The sequence below is a fragment of the Triturus cristatus genome, chromosome 10 (genome assembly GCF_964204655.1).
Source record: "Triturus cristatus chromosome 10, aTriCri1.1, whole genome shotgun sequence".
Taxonomy (NCBI): domain Eukaryota; kingdom Metazoa; phylum Chordata; class Amphibia; order Caudata; family Salamandridae; genus Triturus; species Triturus cristatus.
Genome location: NC_140593.1, coordinates 462,930,523 through 462,944,282, shown reverse-complemented (window position 1 = coordinate 462,944,282; position 13,760 = coordinate 462,930,523). Strand labels below are relative to the sequence as shown.

The 13,760-nt window shown below is 50.6% G+C and overlaps 1 protein-coding gene across 3 annotated transcripts in view; it reads right to left on the bottom strand.

The window, feature by feature from the left end:
- The window catches only part of CCNY (cyclin Y), a 456,261-nt gene that overhangs the window by 178,044 nt on the left and 264,457 nt on the right, over positions 1–13,760 (bottom strand). The window lies entirely within an intron of this gene.

Sequence of the window (13,760 nt, the reverse complement as noted above, 5' to 3'; positions counted from 1 at the left end):
TCATAAAATCAATAATGTTAACAGACAACCCAAATTAGAACGTTTTTGGAACACGGCATTTTACTTGGAAGAAAGCAATCAAATGTTTTATTCACTTAATCGACTACAAATTTATATTCCCAAAAAGTCCATCTCTGGAGATACTATGTCCCAAAAAAAAAATGAAGCGGTGGCCTAAATTTCACCATTTCATCAATGAAACCAGAATGTCGACTGTGTAATACTGCATCAGTTTTTACTAAACTGTCATATTTTCTGTGCTGGAAAAACAATACTGCAATTCCTAAAGAATAGTGTGAGGTACTGCACATATGTAACATACAGCTTGTTCTCTACACACAGACAACAAACTTAACAAGGACAGTTTCACTTCCTGAGGATGTATGTAGAAGAGCATGGGTATCCTGCTGGGAAGGAGGGCTTGGGGGGGGCAGTCGACCGCAGGGAGGTCCCCCGTGTAGTATCTTGACCCAATAATGACAGACACTATATACTTTTATCACAAGCTTTATTTAGTGCTTCTTGCTCGGTCCCCGTCCCTACTCTAACTGCCCCCTTCCTGCTGTGTCTCCTCCTCTTCCCTTTGGCCCCGTAGCTCCGCCCACCCAACTACTAGACTGCTCACTTTCTACATCTCCCCCTTTGTTAACAAAACAAGATAACTGACTTGTTCATAGTTCTTCAATTAGTCGTCTTGGCCTTTGAATGTCTCGTCGAGGTCGGAGGGATACGCTTCCGGCTTCAGACTCAGGCTCTACGTGAGTATCATGTCGCTGGACCGCGACTGCCGGTTCAGGCCTTTCTCTCCCCTCACTCTCTGGTCGTCTCATCATCTTCTGGAGTGACTCTCTCATGACTGGAGTACATTTTAGAAAGTGCGACACATTCCTGGTGATTTGTCTGCTGTCAGACTCTGCGGTCATCATGGTACCCTTTTGCTGAGTAATCGTCAAAGGCTCAGCTCTGAATTTACAGTCCGTTTTCCTTTGCTGTTCCTGTTTGACTATGACACAGTCCCCTTCATGTATGGATGGTGATTTTGCTCTCCTTCTAGCGTCCGCATATGACTTCATTTTGTCTTTTCCAATACGGTCAGCTGTCATTACTTCCTGATGAACACGGCGGGTGACACCGCTCTCAGGGCGCCTTCCCAGGTAGGTATCCGGGTCCTGATTGGTCGCCCAAGCATTAGTGAGGCAGGGCACTTTCCTGTGGTGGCATGCGGTGTTGTTCTATATGCCCTTAGGACTTCATTGAGAGCCACTTGAAGATCCCTTTTCTCGACTGTAGCCTGTTGAAAAGTCTTCTTTAAAGTGGCCATGAACCTTTCAATAGTCCCGTTGGCCTGCGGCCACAAAGGCGTGACTTTGCAGTGCTTGAAATTCAAATGCTTTGCGAATTCACCAAATTCGTGTCCATTAAAAGGAGGGCCATTATCTGTCTTGAGTTCCTTGGGAACACCCCATGCCGCAAACACTTCGTCTAACACCGCAATGGTGCTTGATGCACTGGTGGATGATACAAATTGGGCTAGTGGAAATCTTCAATATTCATTCATTATTGCCAGGACATATTTTCCCCGATTGAAGAGGTCCATAAAAGTCCATGGCAAGCTCTTGCCACACTCCACTGGGCAGTTTTGTCATTTGCAGAGGAGCTGGAGGATCTCCTTGACTGACTAGTTGACATTGGGGGCAGTCTTTGAGGGTGAGTTCCACCATTTGATCTAAAAGCGGAAACCACACCCGCTCCCTGAGGGCTCTTTTTGCCGCGACCACTCCCCGGTGGCCTTCATGGGCGAGGTTGATGATGCCCTGACGTAATTGCGTCGGAATGACAATCCGTTGGTCCCTCAGCAAGAGACCTTCCGAGGTAGCAGAGAGTTCATCACTCACATGTCGGAATGCTTGCATTTCTTGTCGGATTGTGGGATTACTCCCTTCCTCTTCACTGTCATGTCTCCACCGATTAGTCTGCAGTCGGCGTAATACTTTCTGCAGGATGGCGTCTTGCGCAGTGGCCTCTTGAATGGCTTCCAGGGGAACTGCTGGTGGTTGAGCTTGGTCCACCACGAAGTGGATGTATTCCTCGGCCATCGATGATCGTGATGCCGGTGATGATTGAGGGTGTCGTGACATGTAGTCAGCCGGATTTGCTGATTTTCCCGGCTTGTGCAGTATCGTGTATGTATATTCCTGTAGACGCAAACCCCACCGCTCAATCCGAGGTGGCATCTTTGACCTGGGGTTTCCAAAGATGGTGACAAGCGCCTGATGATCGGTCACCATGGTAAAATGTTTGCCATAGATAAAGACATGGAAATGTTCGCAGGCCCATACAACTGCCAGACTTTCTTTTTCTGGTTGAGAATACGCCTTCTCCGTGTCCGACAAACTGCGACTGGCGTAAGCCACAATGTGCCGCTGATCGATGTCATTGTCATACTGAGCCAAAATTGCACCTAGGCCCACTGGGCTAGCATCTACAGTTATCTCTGTCTTCCTCTTGGGGCTGAAATAAGCTAGGTTGTCGGCAGACTCAACCGCAAGTTTGATGTCTTGGAACGCCCGCTCGCACTGAGGGGTCCAGACAAAAGGCTGTCCCTGCTTCGTGAGTGTTCTGAGAGGGTGACTAATCGTGGCATAGTCCTTTATGTATCTGGCGCAATAGCTGGCCATGCCCAGAAACGATCGAATGTCACTGACATCTTGGGGACTCTTAGTGTCATTGAGCGCCATCACTTTTTCAGGGTCAGGCTTCATCCCGGCTCCAGAGAACACATGTCCCAAAAATTTGAGAGTGGATTGATGGAATTCACACTTGTCTTTGTTTAGAGTCAGATTGGCTTCCAAGAGGGCATGACATACCCGATCCAGAGCCTTATCATGTTCCTGAACGTTTGACCCATACACGAGAATATCATCACTGTAGTTCAACGTGTTGGGTATATGGTGTATAGTCTGGCGGATGGCCTCTTGAAAGATCTCCGCAGCCGAGGAAATACCAAAACTTAACCGTTTGTACCGAAACAGCCCCAAGTGAGTTGCGAATGTTGTTATGTATCTCAATTTTTCATGCAACTCCAGCTGGTGGTATCCCTTGTTCAAGTCAAGTTTAGAAAATACCCTGGCACCATTTAATGCAGAGATCATGTCACTCAGATGGGGCCCGGGGTGATGTTCCCTTTCGATGGCAGTGTCAGGGAGCCGCATGTCAACACATAGACGCACCTTTCCGGGGGTGCTTTTCTTCGGCACAATGACTACAGGCGACACCCATGGTGTGGGACCGTCGGTCCGTTCAATGATGTCGGTTGCTAATAGTTCTTGAAGTTCATCCTCCACTGCTTGCTGAAGGTGGAAAGGCACTCGCCTGGGATGTTGTGCTACAGGCCTTATCTGTTCATTAATGTGAAGTCGAATTTGGCATCTGTTCATCTTTCCCAGCCCGGTGAATAGCTTGGGGAATTTGTGTATAATGTCCGGGTCATCACTAACCCTGTACACTAACCCTGTATAGAATCTCAACTAGACGAAGGCGCTCCGCAGTGGGTAAGCTGAGAAGACAATCAGCCTCCGGACCCTCAATTACGTGTATGAATGCCGGCACAGACGTGGTCTGGTGCCTGAGTGTCGTTGGGAATTTTCCTAGACAGGGAAGGGGCTTCTTTGACATCCAGGTAAATACCCTGACATACGCTGGACTCAAAGGCGGCTGTGGCTTCATTTTCTTGTATTCCGTCACAGGGATATAATTTAGTGATGCTCCACTGTCCAGAACAAATTTCGTTGCGTGATTCCCCACGCTTATATTTAGCCTCGGGTATTTCTTGAGTTGGTCAGGATCTGCTACCATACTAGCGTTTTCAATAGTGTATTCTGATTCACGCGACCCTGATCGGGAATCCCTGGACGGCGACCTTCTCGACCATTGGGACCTCCTCGATTCTCTGCTGGAGTGTGAAGAGCCAGAGGACGACTTCGGTCGATCTTGTACGGCTTTCACATGGTGCCGTCTGGTGTCCGGGCGAGATGGCCTTGTCCTTTCATTCCTTCTTTCCCTGCGATAGTCTCCACAAATCGCTTCAAAATGATTAGTCCGTCCACATTTCTGACATTTCTGACCCATGGCCGGACAGGCATCTATGTGCGGAAAGTCATACCCGCACCGATAAAATTTTCTTGAGCGATCTTGTTTCTTGTCTCTCCGGCCTGACTCGTGACGCCTACGCTCTGTGTATTGATGGCGAGAGGACGGTCGGGATCTGTGGTGTCGCTCTCTCGAGCGTCTGCAACTACTGCTGGCCTGCACTCGGCATGCCTGCTCTCTCCTTTCAGTGCGCCCAGTCTCCATGCTCTTGGCGTGTTCCTCTGCCTGATCGTAAACCCGGGTCATTTCCTCAATCTCATCCAGATTGTGACTCTTTCTTAATAATCTCCTCCTAAGCGTCTCGGATTGACAACTATTGATTATTTGCGATCTGATTGCATCATCCGTTGAAAACGCGTCAAATTCGCAATACCTGGACAGTCGACGTAGTCTCGTTATGAATGTGCTCATCACTTCCTCCTTCCCTTGACGGGCTTGGTGAAAGGTATGTCTCTCGTAATCCATGTTTCGCTTGTGTAGGAACTTCTTCTTCAGAGCGTCTCGCACCTTATCATAGGTTCCTGTGTCTGCCGTCGGCAGTTCTTTGATTAACTTGCTGATTTCTTTACCCACGAGATTGCGCAGTGCAATCACTTTGTCTTCATCCTCTGTCACTTTTGATCGCTTGATATAATCTTCAAAGTCCTCGAGCCATTCCTGCCATCTGGGGCCCATGCTCCCTCCAGTCGTCAACGTTAAAGGTTCTGGGGGGCGCAGATGTGACACCCCCGTCAGGAGTGGTTTGACTTCATTTCTTTGTGGAGAGTTGCGGTTCGACATCTTGGCAGTACGCTTTTGTTTCTTTCTTGTCTATGCACGTGCTTGTTTGTTGTTTCTTATTTGCATTAACTTGTGCTTGTTTGTTAATTCACGCTTGCTTTGGCTTGTGCTTATTTGTTATTTCTCATTTACATTGACTTGTGCTTGTTTGTTAATTCACGCTTGCTTTGGATTGTGCTTGTTTACTTTTCAGGCCTTTTTCTCGATCAATGCTTGTTTGCTTGGCATTGCCTGACTTCAAAATGGCCGCTCATGAACTTCATAGGGGTGTCCTTCAAGGATGCCTGACTCTAAGATGGCCGCCAAACAGAAACTCTCATCCCCATGAGATTTGGCTGCATTCATTCTTCAGGCTCACCGAGCTTCATTCGGCACTCACGGCAGCCACTTCCACAGGCACCAGGGCTTCAGCAGGGTCTCGCACACCTTTTGATCACTTCGCCTATCCAGGCAGGCTCGGGGTAAGCTCCCGACTTCTTCCTTCGTGCGCGTGCCGTTCCTCACGCATCGGGGGTGAGCTTTTCCACTCTTGGCGCGCGACGGCGCTCTTTCTTCCGGGCACTTTCACGAGGCTTCAGCAGTGCCTCGGACACCTCCCGATCACCGGAGCAGCAGGCAGGATCGTGATGGGCTCCCGAGTTCTCGTCACTCGCGTGCCGACTTGCACGCATCAGGGGTGAGTCGCAGTTTGGCGCGAACCGGCGTTCTGCTTCAAACGCCCTCAGCATTCGCTGACACTTCTCCTCGGGGCTCTACGCGACTAGCAACTCGCGGAGCAGGTGCAATCATCACTGGCCTCTTGATCTGGGCGGTGGGCTTACTTCAGACACGTGTGTCTCGACAGCGTTTTCTTCCTTCACGCTACAGGGGACGGGACGCTTCTTCCTGAGGTTCGGTGGGTGGTGGGCTACACCATCCCACCCTCGTCGCCAGTTGTAGTGACTTGACCCAATAATGACAGACACTATATACTTTTACCACAAGCTTTATTTAGTGCTTCTTGCTCGGTCCCCGTCCCTACTCTAACTGCCCCCTTCCTGCTGTGTCTCCTCCTCTTCCCTTTGGCCCCGTAGCTCCGCCCACCCAACTACTAGACTGCTCACTTTCTACACCCCCACCCGGCGGTTTGGGAGGGGCTTGCGGGGGGGGAGGCGGGTCTCGCGCCGGCCATTTTATATTTTGGGCTTCTTTAGTTTGTAGCCCAAAAGGAGCCCAAGTATTTATGCTTCGGGCTCCTGCTCCCAGCCACCATTTTAGGTTTTTGGTGACCTGGTGGCTGGGAGCTTAGCTGGTAAATTTTTGTCTGGAGGAATTTGATAGAGTTATAAGTCGTTTTTGTGGTAAATCTGCAGGACGACTATGGCGGCGGAAGACTATCGTGTTTTAGAGGCCCTCCGGCTCCTGAGTGAGGCGGGCCGGATGGACCTTGTCATAGGGGAGGTCGCGGGGCCGTCGCGACCTACCCGGCAGGCTTCCGTGGGTGTGGCGGCGGCGGTGGCTGCTTGTACTTCCCCGAAGCGTTCGCGACCGGTTCTGGTGAGTGAGCGGGGCCGCCTGCGCTTGAAAGGCAGGTGTTGAGGGCGATGTTGAGGGCGATGTATGGCGCGATGGGGCGGGAGCATTTTCGCCAGGATTTGGAGGGCGCTCTTATTCCTCCCCCGCTGCGAGAGGCAAGCGTGGGGGAGGGCGAGCCGTTAAGAGGCGTGCTGCCTCGCTTCCCTCGGCGCCGGCGGGAGGGGAATGTGAAGCGGAGCAGGCGGGGAGCGGCAGGGGCAAGCGTTTTAAGTCGTGTGGCCTCTGGGGGCATATCGAGCGCGTGTGGGGAAGTTTCATCACGCGCGGAGCTCGCTCTTCCTGCAAATAAGAGTATGGGAAGCACATTGGATGGGAGAGGTTCTCGTGTGGCAGGAAGTTTTGAATTGAGGAGGCTCCCCTTGGGGTTTGTGGGCTCGAAGCAGGGCATGGGGGTTGAGCTAGTTGGAAAAGGGGGTAGGGTGTCAGGAGGATGTGGGGCTGGATAGCCCATTATTGTTTTCTCTCCCCCCCCCCTTCGGGGGGAGTTGAGCCAGAGTCTGTGGGGGGAAGTTCATTGGGAGAGGGTGAGTGGGCTCAGGTGGGGGGATGGAGTTCTCAGCAAAAGGGGGTTTATTATGGTGACTTTGAGACTTTTGGGACTCCAGTTTTGTCGCGTTCAAGGGGTTATGTTTCCCCTCTAAGGAGTAGGGAAGGTACTGTATTTGTAGTGGCTGGAGGGGCTGGTTTTGGAGAAGAAAGGCGGGATGTTAGTGTGTTAGAGCCTGCGGGTGGGGGCCAGGACTGGGAGGGTTTGGATATTTTTCCTTCATGGGCGGAGGGGGTTCGGGGTCTCGGGGAAGGGGAGGCATGAGAGGCGTTTCAGGTCCGGAGGCGTGAGGAGGGTTTTGGTCAGAGGTCATTTGCAGAAGTTGGGTCTGGAGGATGCGAGAGTGTGGGTTTTGAAGGACAATTGGTCCATTGGGGGGTCAGACTTCGGGTTCTGCGTCGGCGGTGGTTCAGGCAATGTTGGATTGGAGTGAGGATGAGGAAGGGGTGGTTTCTACGCCTCGGGTCGGTATGGTTTAGTGGGCATACGGCCGGTTTGCAGGGACCCAGCACACCAGTCCAAAATTTTTCTTCACAGGTTAGGAGAAGTTCCAGCGCAGGAGACTCGGTAGGGCGTGGTGCGGCCCGGTGGCGCCGAGGAGAAGGGAGGGTGAGGCCTTGCGCGGCACATCCCGTACCGGCGGGGGATCCCGTCGCGGCCAATGCACGAAGGTCCGGCGCGACTTTGTTGGCCCCAACATCAGGCAGGTCACGTTGGTCAGCTTCTACGCATGGAGATCTCGTCGCGGCCAACACACGAAGGTCCGGCGCGACTTCGTTGGCCCCAACGTCAGGCAGGTCACGGTGGTCAGCTTTCACACGAGAAATGGATTTTCAGGAGAGTCAACGGAGGGGGGAGCACCCCGATAGGTAGTCCATCAGGGGCCGTTGGGGCCAGTTGTCATGCAGGGTCCGGTAAGGCCCGTACTGTGGAATTTGATAAAGATGTTTTGCAAGTGGAGGAGCCACTTCTGCTGTATTATGATGAGGACAGCCCCGAGAAAGGGGAATTGCGGGATGGTGAGGGGGGGCCCTCTCATGTGCCTCGTAGTTTTTTGCAGGTTGCAGGAGCAGTACCCCGGAAACAGCCAGTGGTGGTCAGACCCAAAAGAGAGCGCGGCCCATCGGTGAGGGCGCATGGGACGGGTGATTTATATGAGAGGTCGGCGCGGCGGTCGGAGTCCGCCCGAGCATCCTCTTTAGAGCCAGGTGAGTCCGCTGCAACACAGGCCAAACCTAAAATGGTGTCTGTGGGGACGGGGGGGGGGGGAGTGGGGAGGTGACAGAAGGGAGATTGTACAAAGGAAAATATGTTACAGATACAGGGGTAGGCACAGAGGATGGGGGATTAGTGCTGGGCGCCAAGATGGAGAGTGGGACTAATACGGACACGGCAGGTGGGAAAGAGCCTTTGTTAAGTAAGGAATTGAAAATTAAAAAACTCCCTTACATGGGTGTGACAAAGCCTTTGGGTGCGTATCTAATGCTGGCCACGAAGGAGCGCATATGGAAAGGGGAATACGTGGAGATTTTGAAGCTCCTTCATAGGGAGGTGCGGTCTAAGGAGGGCTCTAAAGAAGAAGAGTATGAATTAGCAAAACGTCCTAAGGTGCCGTTGACAATTGAGAATTGGACGGCGGCATTTTTGATTTACGCCAGCGTTTATTGCGAGAAATAGCCTGAGCGCTGCGTGGCTATATTTAAGTATTTGGACGTCATACGGAAAGCCCAAATTACGGGTAGTGGTTATGCGTGGGCACAGTATGACGAAGAGTTTCGGGCGCGAATGGCATGGGATTCTGAAGCAAAATGGGGGGAGTTAGACAATGATTTATGGCAGCATACAATGGGGGCTGCTCCTGGGGGCAAGACCATTTTCACAGCCAGCGGCTTGCCTTTAGTCTACCGGCCCTTTCAGGGGAAGCCCACCCGGGGTGGGGTGGGAAGCGCGGCTGCGACACAAACTGGTATCGGAGCATGTTGGGACTTCAATAAAGGCTTATGCACACAGGAGTATTGCAAGTACCGCCATGAGTGCTCTAAGTGCGGAAAGAAACATTCCCTTGTTAACTGTTGGGGAATTAGGCCGCCAGGCGGGCAGCAAGGGCAGCAGTCAGCTGCAGGTACATCGGGCACACTGCAGCAACACCAGGGGGGAAGGGGGGGCAGGGGTGCACAAGATACTGGGCCAAAGGGCTCCTACGCCAATTAAGTTGGCTCAGCTAGGGGAGGCTTTGCGGGGGTACGAGGATGTGGGGGCAAAACAGACACTGTTGGAAGGGTTTCAGTGGGGATTCCATTTGGGTTACCAAGGGCTGCGGCTCAGAAGATGGTCAGATAATTTGAAATCAGCGGCAGAACATAGCACAGTGGTGCAGAAGAAACTGATTAAAGAAGTGCGTGAAGGGAGGATGGCAGGCCCTTTTGATGATTGGCCGGTCCAGAATTTGATCATATCCCCTATTGGGGTGGTGCCTAAAAAGGAAGAGGGGCAGTTCAGGCTGATTCAGCATTTGTCATGGCCAGAGGGGTCATCGGTAAATGATTTTATTGACGAAGATACAGCTTCAGTGTCCTATTCCTCAGTTGACGTGGCTATGTCCCTAGTGGTGACCGCGGGCGCAACTGCAGAAATGGCAAAGTGTGACATCAAGTCGGCCTTTCGGCAGTGCTTAATTTGTGCCGGTGCTTTCCGGTGCTTAGCACCGGCACTTTATTATCAGGGCCGGGTCTACGCATCTGCTACGCACGTCACATATTTATGTTTTTTTTAAATTTACTGTGTCTGTACTTGGTGCGTGCAGCGCAGCCACAGCGTGTTCGCTGTGAGTCACGGCAGTTAACAGGGACTAGTTGCGGCTGTGTGAGACTCTTTAATATCTTAGCCTGCCCCGAGGCTGAGCCCAAGTCCAATAGAAGATTCATAAATTAAGAAATATATGTTCATCATGGCAGCCGTGGCCCTCAATTCACAGTGCAGTGTTGACTGTTGCAGACAGTGTCACCACTTGCTGGTGGGTGTGCCTCGAGACACAAACACTGATTTATTCGGGCGGGCTCGATGTTGGTTCTGATGGGGGGTAGGGGCTGTGCACGCAGCGCGCGCAGATTTTTTCACAAGGCCACGCCCCACCATAACCTTTGCAGCTCACCTCGTCCGTCCAGGAGTCATCATCGTCGTTGAAGTCAGTCGCTGCCCGACCCGACCGACGACGGCATTGAGCCTGGGCACTGTGGGCAGGGCAGCCTTTGCAGTCATCGATCAGCGCAGTAGTACAGTACAGACCAGTACTGTCTGGTAACAAGCAGCACCAGGCCGCCTAATCGTACAATCAGTTAGCAGTGCAGCCAGTGTGTGTCCCTGCCGACCGGCCCACCAGTAACGGTAAAACGTTAAACAGTAAACTAGCTAAGCTAAGCCAACTAACTACTGGCGATGCCATTCTAATACTGTGCCAAAACCAACGCTGTGTTTTTTTTGGTTGGGTGGTGGCGTGATGGACTGTCCGGTTGTAAGATCACCTGCGTGGTGGGAGGCAGCTCGCTTCCGGTGGCCTTGTAAGATACGATTATTAGGATGCATCTATGTTATTCATCCATTCAGATTCACTAGTGTTAGCCCGCCGCCACGCCCGCCGGCCGTAGCAGTACACAGTGTACACTTTTGATATCTGGATAGGGCCTGCCGGCGCCGCAGTAATGGCCTGCGGGTTTAAGTAAGTTAAAAAAAAAAAGGCCAAGGCCCTACCCGCCGAACCCATGGCTCGCTGACTCCTGTGCGCTAAATCGACAAATGCATGAAGAGAATAAAAACAAAAAATATAAAGCCAAATTTGTAGTGTGGATTATGCCGGGCGAAAAGCCAGCTTCTTTGAAGTATAATTTCCCACGACAAACAATCGTTCTGAATGCTCAGGTGAGACAAATCAATAGCACGAGATAGGAGTTAACTAGGTGTTGTTTTGGCAGCCTTTGCTGAACGCGGACAGAAGAACAATTTCCATGTGTTTATCTAGTCGGGCTTATAAAATTATGGAAATACCTCAGAAAGGTTGTTTAATAGTGAAACGCATTGTGATTGAAAATTGCCTATTTGTCTTTCAGACTTCTGTGTAAACAGCTTTAACTCCAAACATGCTGGCTGGTGCGCAGCCGCGCACTAATTAGTTTCCAGACGACAAAACACAGTTTGGTTTCACTTTCCCAGGCCGTCCCTAAAAGATAGGCATATGCAGGCAGCAGCATTCGTTCCCTCTTCCTTCTGTCACAGGTTCTGAACTAATTAAGAAACAAACTACTGGTGTGTTCCAGAGTGTGAGATATGTTAAGTAAAAGTGTTGCTGTTTGATTAAAATTTAACTAAGGGGCAAGGGCACTTGGAGAGAGCAGAAAGTACCCAGGGGGTCGTGGGTCACTGTCAGAGGGCCGGCCAAGAGACCAGGGTCCGTGGCATTAGCCACAAAGGTGAGAAAAAAATGTCCATGTTGTGTGTCACGTCACCATAGGCATCGGCGTGTTAGCAAGGTTGTTCTTCCGGACTGTTATTTGGGAAGAGACGGCCGGCTAAAGCAGCTGTCAATAAGAACAAGTCTACTTTTTTTTCCTCCACTGTTGTCTTAGAACAGAGCCGAACTTCATCGCCTCTGCGCCAGAGTAGATGTTTGACAACATGCACATCGACGAAGAAAAAAGGTGTACAGTAAGTTAGAAATTTCACGAGTTGTTATCAACAAACCGCAAATGCTCCTTGAATAAAACCAAAATATGTTTCCACCTCCTAGTTTTTTTCGCCCGGGTTTCTTTCTGAGACTAAAACTGATGCAGCTCACCAAACAATAGGGCGGGTAGTGGGTACGTACAAGGTAAGGATGGGCGTCCTACATTGGGTGCTGAAGCTTTATCCTTATTCATGCCCATTGACCACATAGCAGACCCGTGGTACCCCCTCAAGCAACAGAGAGCCCTGTACATGGAGGTGGCTTCACCAAAACGCCCGGGGTAGTGAAAGCGGCATCGCCCTCAAGTCTGGTTAGGCTCATCCAGTTTAACCTGTGCGCTCACATGCAGACTGGCCCTGAATTTGTTACCCCAAGAATCTTCTTTTCAACTCCAATACGGTCTGTTGTGGCTTCCATCACTGTTATTGAGGTTAAAATGACTTGTGCAAATACTTCATTGAGAATTTTTAACGGAAACGGAAGTTTCTCATGATGTACAGTTAATTATTATTTTTTCAGCCCAATGTACTTAGTGCATTTTACACCGCCTGGGTGCTGCTTCAGGACTCAGGAGTATTTATGTGGTATGTGTCCCTTTTAGTGAGCTTCTTCTGGCTGTAACATCCCATTCGGAGCGCTGTATTATCTGAACGTCGTGCTTATCTAACCTGCCCGCAGCCAGGCAATAATGTTTTAAGCCAGACTGCATGTGTCATTTGAGGCCGATGAAATATTGAGCGCCAGGTGTCCGGCACTAGCCTGGATGTACCTAGAACACCTTTGGAATGCTGGGCTGGTTAGACCTTCACAATATTTAGACAACCAGGAAACCCCGATTGGATGTTTTCCTGCCCCACCACATTATAAAATCACCCAACATTACTGATCCTTCTAGCACCACAGGCTCTTCCCCTAGATGCATACCACTTTTTCTCTTAAATTCAGCAGATAGATACGCTTATTTGCCATGAAAGACAAATGCACACCATCCGAACGATACAAGAAAATTCCTCTACTATAATGTTGCTGTGTGCAATTCAGTACTCTGAGACCATGCTATCCCCAAAAGACCATCACCTCTCTGTTTAAGGTATTTCTCGCTGTGCCTGAGGCGCATACTTACTGGTTCCTTTCCACACTCTTCTCATGACTGACCACGTGTTTCATTTGTATCAAATTACCTTCATCATTTTTAGCAGCGCCAGTTGAAGATGTGGGTAGAGCTAATAGAGTAAGTGGGTGGAGCCAGTGGAGGGAGTGGGTGGAGCCAGAGAAATGTAGGTGTGGCCTCCGACAAACATTTTAGCACCTGCACTTCATATTTTACAAATTAAGCACTGGTTGCTTCCAGTCCATCCTGACGATTGGTCTCTTTTGGGGATCCAGTTTGAGGGCAAGTGGTACAGGGATAAGGCATTACCGATGGGTTGCTCTGTGTTATGTGCTCTATTTGAATGTTTCAGCACCTTCCTTCAATGGTATTTTACGCAGCGCACCGGGCATGTTTTGGTCACACATATTATTTGGATGATTTCTTTTTTTGTTGGTTCCCCGGGCTCCGCGGAGTGCCAGATTGCTCTGGACACTTTCCATGAGCTCATGGAGGAACTGGGGGTGCCGTTGGCGCCTGAAAAGACAGTAGGGCCTGCTACATCCTTATCCTTTTTGGGTATTGAAATTGATTCCATGGCAATGCAAGCTCGCTTGCCTGATGACAAAAAACTCAAAATGCTGGATTTGTTGGACAGAATGTTGTCTAAAACGAAGGTGAAGGTGAGGGACATTCAAGTGTTACTGGGGCACCTCAATTTTGCTTGCAGAGTGGTCAGGGCGGGCAGGACGTTTTGTAGGCGGCTAGGCCGCGCATTGGCAGGTCAGCATTTACCGCACCATCATGTGCGCTTGTCAGCAGGGGCGAAGGAGGACTTGCGCATGTGGTCGGTTTTCTTGCACTCCTTTAACGGTGTGCCCCTGGCTAGAGAGGAGGATGTA